At 38.3% G+C, this 11,716-nt stretch overlaps 1 protein-coding gene and 1 long non-coding RNA gene across 2 annotated transcripts in view; one reads left to right on the top strand and one right to left on the bottom strand.

Annotated features, from left to right (window-relative positions):
- astn1 (astrotactin 1) overlaps nt 1-11,716 on the top strand; it is a 448,006-nt gene that overhangs the window by 22,325 nt on the left and 413,965 nt on the right.
- LOC109967636 (uncharacterized) lies at nt 3,751-5,395 on the bottom strand. The gene is made up of 3 exons (XR_002275962.1): nt 5,238-5,395; nt 4,436-4,582; nt 3,751-4,062 (listed from the first exon to the last, which is right to left on the bottom strand). It is a non-coding gene; the product is annotated as an uncharacterized LOC109967636 (long non-coding RNA).

Here is an 11,716-nt window from a genome sequence, read left to right as displayed (position 1 = left end):
CTGTTTTATTGAGGAGGCCAGCCACTAAATTTCTTGCTGACTGGCTCATTGTCAACTTCACAGTAGACTGAGCAAGCGAAAAACACCCAGTTAAAACACAAGATGGCGCACGCGTTGATGACGTCAGGTTTCATTTTATATATATATTCAGACTTTCATTATATACTCTCAAGATTCATTCAATATATTCAGTTTTTCATTATATATATTCAGACTTTCATTATATATATTTTCAAGTTTCAATCAATATATTCAGATTTTCATTATATATATTCAGACTTATATTATATATATTCAGACTTATATTATATATACAGTATATTCTCAAGTTTCATTCAATATATTCAGCATTTCAATCAATATATCCCTTTATTTCCTGAACGGCTTGCCATTTTAGAAGGAAGTATTATACTTTTTTCTGCACCACTGTGCTATTTGATAACATTAGTTACACTTCAGAATCAGATTAATAAAGCAAAATAAAAAAAAAAAAGATTTTTTTTTCTGTATTGTATTATTTGCTTTTTTGCCTGTATTTGGGTAGTTTTTTTCTTTATTAGTGTTATCTGGATTAATATTTGGTTTTGTATTATTATTTTGAATGATGTTTTTGAGATTGATTATGTGGTGTTGATTATGGGCGTGATGAAACACTTAGCATATGAGCCGAGATGGTACACAAGAACAAAACAACAATATTTTAACACTGTTTTTTAAGAAATCTTCAGTGATTAAATATATGAATGGAAAAAATATGCTTATTCAACTGAAAATGCAAAACAGAGCAGGTGCATTTTGAAATGTTTTAACTAATCATCTTGTAATGAATGTCACTTCAGTTCTACTTTCTGAGTATGAATTATCATATACAGTAAAAGACGACAATATGCAGCACAGGAAAAGGTTTTGCCACGAACTCAACTGACTGGCTTCTCTCCTGTAAGATTTCACACGAGTCTTTTCAGACCTTAGAACTATGCATGAACTATGCATGAGCTTCTAACTTCTAACTGAAGCTGTGTGTGAACTTCTATGCTATCTTCACCCTCACTGCACTGAAATGGACAGTGACAATGGGTAAAGGTCCTCCGTTCATGTACGGGGGACGATTGGGATGTGGACACCCATGGGGAGAAGACTCCCTTGTTTACCTTGTTAGCATGAGCATTTACTGCTAGTCACTGTGGAATTTGGGGCACAATTAAAGCACTATAACGACACGCCATGCATTTTCATTAGTGCTGGATGTTAAACTGTGCTTTTTATCTATCAATGTGAGGTGGTGGCAGAATTGGTGCAAAGGTAGAGCAGGCTACATATAGTAGCAGGGCTAACCAAAACACAACAGAAACTCACAGGCTGGAAACATAAATGAAGCCACCGAAGTCAACTCGTCACAACGTGGCTGTATCATACACGCCTACAACACCCCCCCTGCAACCCCTCACCCACTGACCAATACAGCCCCTTTAAAACACAGCAGTGAAGTGCGTTTTTGCCAGACTAATGTGAACGTATCATCACACTCCATCATAATGGCTGCTGTGTGCTGTTCCGGTTGTGTTATGTACTGAAATCGCAAGACAGCTTTTACCTCGACAAGAAATGTTGTTACATTTTAACACTGACAGATCTCATTGCATGAGATCTCACCATACCACTAGTGTTGATTGTTTGTTGGGAAAATAGGATATATAATTGTAACATGGAATGGGCTTGTTTTTAACCTGATGAGTATTGATGACACCTGGTACTGCTTGATTCCCTGATTAAGGGCATGAGTGGGTTTCTCTGTTTTTACAGTCTATATTGGTTTTTTTGATTACTTGCCTGACAAAGACCATGCTGGCTGAAACACAGCTGCTTGTTTTTGCTTGTTTTCTAATAACTAGCGTACAGTGTGCAGGCAACTTGTTTTTGTTTTTTTGTCTTATTCAGGTTTGTTGTCGTGCACCTGTGTCCCATTTGAATGTGTGCATCTTGTTCTGTTTTTTGCCTAGCTTCTTGAACATGCCAATAAAATATGTGTAATTATGGTAATAAATTCAGAATTTGCATTTGAAAAGAGGATGAAGGATTTGGCATCTGATCCCGTATCTAGGGACAGTTACAGTGGTCTCCAGGGATGGCTGCAGCATCCATTAAAATATATAAAAATGGTACTAATTAAGTTATATTTGTCTGGATTTCTGAACTGTTTTACAAACAATGTACTGTATCTTTGAAAATTTGTTAATTTGTTTTGCTTGTGGCTCTCTTGGGGGTCCAGTAGCCTTCCTTGCTCTCAGTTGGTGTGTGATACCTAGCTTCTGTCTTTAAAAAAAAGGTACAGGGTGGTGTGGTAAATAGCATTATCCTTTGCCACTGACCTAGCTTTAACTGTTCTGCCATCATCCCTGACTAAATTGGATGCCTTTGTCAGAAAATGAAGGCTAGCGGGAACTGTTTCCTCACTGGTGGCATGCTTTAAGTAATAATAACTGACCAGACGTTGATTGGAACAAACCCTAGAAGTGATTAGAATTTGACTGAAGAAGGTCAAAAGTCAAGGTCACAAAAAATTCCATCTTTAACATAGGGCAAAATTAATAAAAAGCTATCAAAATCATTTTTTGTTTGAAATTTAACACACATATGGCAATGTCTATCACCAGACCAAATTTCATCTGGATCTGACAGCCATTTGAATTAGTGAATGTTGTGCCGTGGGAGGTACATACACTCTCTGAGTGCTCTTGTTACTGTTGTATCAGTGTTTATATGGAGGCAGCTACAACAGCATCCTGCATCTGTCCCCACTCCCATCAGCCATGATAAAACTATATATACTAGCTTGCAAAATTAACCTTCAGTATGCTAGCTGTGTTATTTAAAAGTAAATAAAACAATGTAATTATGTAAGAATGTTAACACTGTTATAATTTTTTTAGTATAATACTTGTGTGGTGTAGAAGAGAATCATTTACGGCTTGCAAATCAATGATGGTAAGATGATGTCATGGGGTAGGACTGGATAAGTCTGACTTCTTCCTACTCCATTCAAGCATGTACTAGGTATAAGCACATTGATATTGGATTATGTGTACAATCATGTGTGTTGTCATATCAACTGTCTTTACATGCTTGAAAGAATAAATCAAATCAAATCAAATCAAATGATTAAAATAATATTTATGCAAACAGTCAATACAGTATCACAAGAAAAATGTGGTCATGAAAGAAATTACTTTCATACCCCCAGCTAATTAGACATGTGCAAAATGAGTTTCATGGTTCTGCAATGGTCCCCACGTTACATGTTTCTAAATGTTATGCTGGAAATCAAAGATAACTCCAAGGTTCCTGGATCACAGAACTGAGTTCAAAGCTAAGAGATCCATGTGCTGCTGAAAAATGTCAACAGACCAATTTGTTGCAAAGACTAGGATTTCAGTTTTTCTTTCATTTAACTGTAGGAAGTTATGAAACATCCAAGAATTGATCTTATTAAGACAGTCTCGTAAAATGGATCTGAGCAATCACTGTGGCTCAGGAGGTAGAGTGGGTCGTTTCCTAACTGTAGGATTAGCGATTTGATTCCCAGCTTGTCCAGTCAACATGTCAAAGTGTCCTTGAGCAATACACTGAACCCCCAGTTGCTTCCGGTGATAACTCTGGTGTGTGAATATGTGAGCGTTTATGAGTGCGAATGGGTGAATGGCCAAGTAGTGTGAAAGGGCTTTGAGTGTGCTATAAAGCGTAGAAAAGCGCTATACAAGTATAAGACCATTTACCATAGTAATGATGAGACACCTTCACACTCACAAATAATGAGTCCTTAAGGGAGCATGTACAGAGAATTAAACAGGTCCTAAAATTAATCCTTGAGGAACTTCAGAGGTTAGTGGAGCAGACTAAGATATTCGGTCAGGGACTGATACAAAAAAATGACAAAAAAAAAAAATCTATCAAAGGCATCACTTATTGTAAATCAAGGAGTACCAATACACAGTTTCCACCATGATCAGACTGCAGTAGGATATCCCTTGGAATTCTGAGAAGAACCATCTCCATGCTGTGCGTCTAGGGGAAGCCAGACTGAAATATGTCAAATAATTTGTTTTCCTCTAGGAAAATGTTAGCCTATCACCTATATACCATACTGCTGTAGCTTCACTGTATCAGTAGCTAAAACATTTTAGACAAGCTAACAATTACAAATTAGCTTATTCACACTATTAAAAAGCTCACTATACTTCATGTGTCTTCAGTGACTATAAATGAAGATTCATTATTGTACAAACATTTTACCCATAGTCATGTCAGTATAACTATGCATGTCAGTTAGAGTCGACACTGTAACACTGTTGACCATCTCAGTTGTCTCAGTTACATTTTAAAGGCTTACAACATAATCTGACAATTTCAATTCTCATTTTGTGTGTAGTTTACTTACTTGATATTTATAGCTACTAACTGACACATCTCAGTTTCCCCTTGGCATCTTCTGACCTTGTTATGTCAGTTTCTCAGCCAGAGCCAAGAGAATTATGGTTGCTCCGGATCAATCAGTCAGAACCCAAAATAGGGCACACATTTTCTCCTGTTGGTTTGCAACACAGTTTAAAAAAGTAAAGATATGTTTATCAGAGCTTGGTTCATAAATAAAAATTTGCATCTGTTTCCTTCCACTTATATGTCAACCCTGGTGTGTTCTTTAACTGAAGTGGAAGCTGAACTGAGATCCCTGATTTATCTGAGTCTAAGTTTTTGGTAGGCCAAATTTATATTTTGTATTTGCAGTTGTCATTTTTAGTAAATACTAAAAGTGTTGACTTTCCTCACACAGCCAAAACAAGTTACAGCAGCTACTTTCAGTGGAATAAAACTAATGTGCCAGTTCTCTTAATATAAAAACACCTTGCATCCCTGCATTCTCCCACTGCCACCAACACAGACAAAGGTCAAAGGTCAAAATGCTTATTTGTCATATGCATAGTTAGGAAACGTGTCTCTACAATGAAATTTTTTTTTTCCGTCCACATGAATGCCACACAATACAAGTGAAATATAAAGTAGATGAGCAATAACAAAAGTGGAGTGTGTTCCTGAGGACTGATACACTCTATATTATCATCCCTTATGTGTAGCATTGATTGGAACAGCACCCTAATTGTCAACAAAATGAAATGAAAACAAATGACATGATATATAGTTTGTTAAAAGTTTTGGAATACTCTTGGAAAGCTCAGTGTTACCTTAGGAGGCACAGCTGAAGAGATGACTCAGTTTCTCCTTCCATCCTTCTTCCCACATTGGTACTGCACAAGGTACCAGACAGACAGTGATGTATAGCTTTCACAGGAAGCCTCCCTCTCCACACTTCTGCCTGCTTAAGCTACTGTGAGGAAGAAACATGAAGTAGGGAACTGTGTCTTCTTCACCCTTTTTTCATTATGTCTATACACTGAAATGTGCTAAAATTGTAACCACTTTTGCAGTGAATTTCTCTAATATTTTATATCCATAATTCAAATCAATTCACTTTTATTTGTATTGCACCAAATCACAACAAAAGTCATGTCAGGGCACTTTATATAGTAAGGTATATTATTACTATTACAGAGGAAAAACCCAACAAATCCCCCTTGAGCAAGCACTTGGCAACAGTGGGAAGGAAAAACTCAACTTAACAGAAGAAGCCTCCAGCAGACCCAGACTCTTCGTGGGCGGCCTTCTGCCTCGACCGGTTGGGTTAACTCCTCAGCAGAAACATAGAGCTCCAGAGCCAGGGATACCTGCAGAAAGGTACAGGGAGAGAGAGAGGACACACTATGGGAGAGAGGAGACATTCAGTTAATGACATGTAATGCTGGCGTATAGATGCATCAAGAGAGATCATCGTGGGGGGACCCCCAGCACTTGGGGCCAAAACAACTTAATGCTTGACTTATAATCACTGATATATGGTGGCTTTAGTAAGTGTGAGCAAACTTTAGTTATTGCTGTGTAACTGCCATTTGCTTAGTCACTGCTTACATTATGACTTTTTTTTACTTGTGTAAACGTTCTCATATGTTTTAGCTGCGGCTTTGGGGTAGAGCAGGTTGACCTCTGGACACAGGGTCAGCAGTTCCATTCCACAGTTTGCTCCTGGTGGCCTGGCAAGTGGTTTGCATGGCAGCTCTGGGTAAATGTCTAAAGGGCTTTGTGCAGGTAAGGTAGAAAAGAGAAAATTTACAGTGGCCTGAAAATGTATGGTTTTTTGCATTAACTGGATATATAATGTGGTTTGATCTTTATCTAAGTCTCAAATATAGACCAACACAATATGATTACACTAATAATACACCAACAATTCAGTTTAGTAATCAGCAGCTATAACCTCAAACAAGCACTTGTGGTAGCCCTGGGTAAGGTCTGCACAATATTTAGGAGGAATTTTGGACCATTTTTCTTCACAGACCTGCTTCAGCTCAGTCATATTCTTAGAACATCTGGTGTGAACGGCTCTCTTGAGGTCATTCCACAGCATCTCTACTGGGTTAATGTCTGGGCTCTGACTGGGCCAGGCCAAAAGATGAATTTTTTTCATTTGAACTGTAGTAGAATTTAATGTTCAGGGTCATTGTCCTGCTGCACCACCACATTGACATTATCCTGTAAGCTAAGAAGTGCCTCATTTATTAAACTGTCAGATATCAACATTTATGTGCACACAAGATAGAGAAAAGGCAGACACCAAGAAATGATCAGATTTATTGTATATTAATATGTGTAGATTTTTCTCAGTGAACCTTATAATCAACCCTAAACACTCCCACAATCAACTGTAATGGTCAATGCAAAACACTTATGAATATCAATATACATGTTTTGCTGAGGCAGTGTTCAAGGTCAAAGTGTTTATTTGTCATATGCACAGTTAGGAAACGTGTTTCCCTGTACAATGAAATTCTTACTTTGCCGTCCACATGAATGACACAAAATACAAATGAAATATAAACTAGATGAAAAAGTAACACAAATTCTAAGACACTTTAGAGATATAATAAGAATATATAAGAATATAATAAGAGAGTGTATGCTGCATGGGAGCAGCATGTGCAGCAGTCAACAGTCATTGTGCAATTGTGCATGTGCAAACTGAGAATGTAAACAGTACAACACGTATTTCCTGGTAATAAACTCCTCAGCTGTTTAGGAGTCTGATGGCAGAGGGAAAGAAATAGCTTTTAAGTCTAGAAGTCCTGCATTTCACACTTCTGAACCTCCGGCCAGAGGGTAGGGAGGTGAACAGTCCGTGCTAGGGGTGGGTGTTGTCCTTGTGCATGGAGGCAGCTTTCCTATGCACCCTGCGGTGGTAAATGCTCTGCAGAGAGGGCAGTGGAGTCCTGGTGATCTTCTCCACAGTCTTTACCACTCTCTGCAGGTGCTTGCCGTCCATAGCAGTAGCGCTGCCATACCAGACAGTGATGTAGCTGGTCAAGATGCTCTCAATGATGCAGCTGTAGAAGTTGCAAAGGATCCTAGGTGACATGCCAAACCTCCTCAGAGGTTACAAACCAAACAATGTTTGAGAAGTTACTGGTTGGAGCAGCTGTTAATGCAACAAATAAGACAATCCCCAAATTAAACAAAGTGCTTAGACGTGGAGGTGGATGTCTTAAATACTTTGCTGCAGACCATCAGAGCATCCCCAGTGGGGGCACAGGGACATATACAGTACCTACCTGATGAAATCACACTCAATATTTAATAAAACAACACTCTGTGCTCTGAGGGTTTGTGAATGTGGAGATGAACCATCACCAAGTGCTCAATTATTTAACAATGCTCAATAATGAGTCACAGATGTAAATGGTTACGATTCGTCATAACTATCTTAGATCTGACCATATTTAAGATAAACCAATGTACAAATGAAAATGACGTCAAAGGTTGCTTTTTCTTGCCAATGTAAATGGTTTTATCACTAAAGTAAATAAGGTTAATACTGCACACCTCCAGGAGACAGGTTGGGTGTTGTCTCATTGAACTGACTCTCAGTCAGGTCACTGAATGAGATTGTCTTTAAACCAAATTAATGTGCCATGTCATAATCTGCTGTAGTGGTGTTACAGCTTGTTTATTCCATGTCCCATCTACACAGGCCTCCTCCTTGACTGTGACCTTTTATTTTTTTCCTTCTTGGTCTCCAGCAAACTGCTGAGATGGCAGCAAATAGTAAACTCAAATTATACGGTGGCTGCATTTAGAATCTAAGAAGTGCTACATTTTCTAGTGAATTGGTTGCAGTTAGAAAGATCAATAATCTTTCTGTGGCTGCAAATAAATTAATAAATATATCTGTTTATACTTTATTTATTCTTTCACAAATACTATCTGTTATGGTTTGTGGACTCACTTCCTGTTTTTGTGCTTTTATTTTGGTTAGATTTTCTGTTTTGTTAGATTAGATTCAACTTTATTGTCATAACCCATGTACTAGTACAAGGCAACGGAATGTCTTGGTCTTGGTCTTCTCCTCCTCATACTGTATTTGATCTGCATGCGCTCATGCTTGGCTTTGAAGTTCCTCAGCATTGATGATGTATTATTATACACCAATTGCTGGGGACACAGCAAGCACTGGGCCTGTGTAAACAGCAATATGCAAACAAATTATTAGATACATCACTATAATGCTACTTAATGTTGACTTCAAATACATCATGGATATATGAAGACTATTGTACTGGCTGTACTGACAGTATTAGCCATGTATGCAACTTTGCCTAAGTTACATAAAGGTGCAGTAGCATAACCAAGGAGTAATAAAGCACCTACCTTATTAGGACTGATCAACTGAAAGTATTCCCACATTGGAGAACGGCTTCTCTTCCTAGCTGGCTCCATGATGGTGATCAGTGATAACAACAGCAGCTACCCACACACCTACTACGACAACAACCCCACATGTTTACAGACAGTATGGACTGGTTTGAACCAGTCACATGATTCACTCAGGTGACCGGAGCAGGACGTCATCGGTCATGCATTTTTTCCGTACCAAATCAAGCTTTGAAGCAGCGGTTCGAGGAAAATCCTGCTTTGAGTTTGAAGCTTGTATCAGAGCATCGATGTCAGATGGTCAATCACTAGTTTTGGATTTACTTGTCGTTAAGGATTCTTGGTTTGGTTCTTCAGTTTTGTTTGAGTTCATTTTTCCTCGCTCCCTGACTGAACTGTTTTTGTTGTTGTCTGTAGTTGGTATTTTTGTTACATTGTGTAAGGTTGAGCTCCTTGATTCCCCCCCTTGTATCTTTGCCCTTATATTAAAAGTCTACTACAGCTATTCCTCAGCTTGTGTTTCGCATTTTGGGTTCTACCTCTCGAGCCTCGCTCTGACACCATCAAAGTATGCTGCTTAACTAATTTACACTCTGAAATGTATCTTGCTTGGCTACCCTCATTAAGAATCCTCAATTAAAATGATCTTTTGTCTTCCTCCAAGGCAGCTACAGTACAACTTGCTCTGTGTCCTCCTTTGAGCTCTCCTGTTATCTCCATTCCTTTGTTACGTCCTGTGCTAACCAATCACAGAGCTGTCTGTGTTGTCTCAACATATGTCTGCCGCTCTTTTTCACTCAGGTGATCTTGGCAGCCAACGTGGCTGCGTACTCAAAAATAATGTCACATACTTGTCAAGGAGATACAAAGAAAAGCAAGTTAAAATATGCAAAGAGAGCTCGGCAGTTTGCGTGTGGGAGTGCTCCATATTGTTGATCGTGCCTTTCAACTTGCTTACTACTACGAAAGTAGCAGAAGTGTAAGATCACCAAATAGCTGGGAGGTGGTGGGTGTGTGTTTCATTAAGCTGATGAATAAAGCTTTCAGGGTGTCAGGTGAGCTGAAGTAAAAGGATGGAGAAAAGGTGACAAGGAAGGAGATAAGGAAACTGAGGACAAGATAAAGTGGTGGGAAGAAAGACCAGGTCAATATAAGAGAAGTTAATGAGTTAGGGAAGGAGGAATGATTTGAATGGGAGGAGAGTGAAAGACAAACAGTTGAAGAGAGAGAGAGATGAGACAGATAAGTAGCAGTAATTATCAGTGAGTCCGAGCCCTAGAGCTGGTGCTGATTAAGCTGGGTTGTATTTTTTTTTTTGGCTCTGCAGTAATTAGCTTTAAAATATCATTCTCATTATCCAAATGCAGAAATGCCTAAACATTTATTTACTGAGCAACAAACACCAAACCAAGCATTTAGCAGCTGTCTTTTGAAATGTGTACATTTAGGCCTCTTGTATTTACTAACAGACATATAACTGAAGGATTCCTCCAGAACACAATTTTGTACTAAAAGACTCTGCTGATAAATAAATGAATTATGTTAAAATAAAAATGCACAATGGAATTACTGCTTATTTTAGTTTAACATTTTTGTTCTATTCTATTTTCTATTAACACTACACCTGAGGCAGAAGTTACACAATGATGTTCCCATTTAAAACATCTGTTGTAATACAGACAAAAGGTGCCTTTTGGCAGATTAGACAAGAGATGGAGAGATGGGTAGATATATAAAACTGTAATCACTACCGCTTCAGTCATATTTCAATTCCATTTGAAAGCTCCCATTTCAGTCGTGGTCTTCTGGGAGCCCAAATATAGAAATATGGAGGGAAACGTTTATACAGTATTAACTCAAAGTGTTTTAGAAATAGTATAAAAATTGTTTTTCCAGAACCTCAGCACTAAATGACAATAGCAAAGCGCCTGTTAAACTGCAGGAAGGAGCATGATTGTCTATGAAGAACACAATCCTGAATAATACCTGATAAAAGTGAGAAAAGCACAAGTTGCGCTTGTATAAATTTTATGAAGCTCTGCATCCCATCGGTTATCCAGCCCCAGTTCAGGTTGCCAGTCTGCTTTACCTTTGGCAACTGGTAAAAAAAAAAAATCACTGCCACGTATCGCAGTTGTTCTCCTCTGTGTTCATTTTTACTGGTCTGTGAAGGGCTGACACTGAATGACTACGGGCAATGAGCAGAGGTATCAGACATTACATAAACATGACTCCCAATCTGAACCTTCTAACAGCAGTAGCATAATCAGATATGGGATGTGAGCTGATTGAGGGCCACATTAACAAGTGGCCCAGATCTGATATAAAAAAAAAAAACAACAAACCTTTGGAATCATAAAATAATACCATGTGAACACCACAAATTCCTGCATTTGTTTGGTAAATCTCTGCTTCATGAGAAACATTTAATATTCAAATATGTTTGTCAAACCTTTACACAAGGGTGAAAGTGAACAGGATCATTTAATCAGCTGTTATCAGTGCTTTACAAAGCTCTACATGCTACAGTGCCTTGCGAAAGTATTCGGCCCCCTTGAACTTTGCGACCCTTTGCCACATTTCAGGCTTCAAACATAAAGATATAAAACTGTAATTTTTTGTGAAGAATCAACAACAAGTGGGACACAATCATGAAGTGGAACGAAATTTATTGGATATTTCAAACTTTTTTAACAAATAAAAAACTGAAAAATTGGGCGTGCAAAATTATTCAGCCCCCTTAAGTTAATACTTTGTAGCGCCACCTTTTGCTGCGATTACAGCTGTAAGTCGCTTGGGGTATGTCTCTATCAGTTTTGCACATCAAGAGACTTAAATTTTGCCCATTCCTCCTTGCAAAACAGCTCAAGCTCAGTGAGGTTGGATGGAGAGCATTTGTGAACAG

This window comes from Monopterus albus, unplaced genomic scaffold, assembly GCF_001952655.1.
Source record: "Monopterus albus unplaced genomic scaffold, M_albus_1.0 scaffold133.1, whole genome shotgun sequence".
NCBI lineage: Eukaryota > Metazoa > Chordata > Actinopteri > Synbranchiformes > Synbranchidae > Monopterus > Monopterus albus.
The sequence above is the reverse complement of the archived record's forward strand: the minus strand, read 5'-3'. Positions and strand labels throughout refer to the sequence as shown.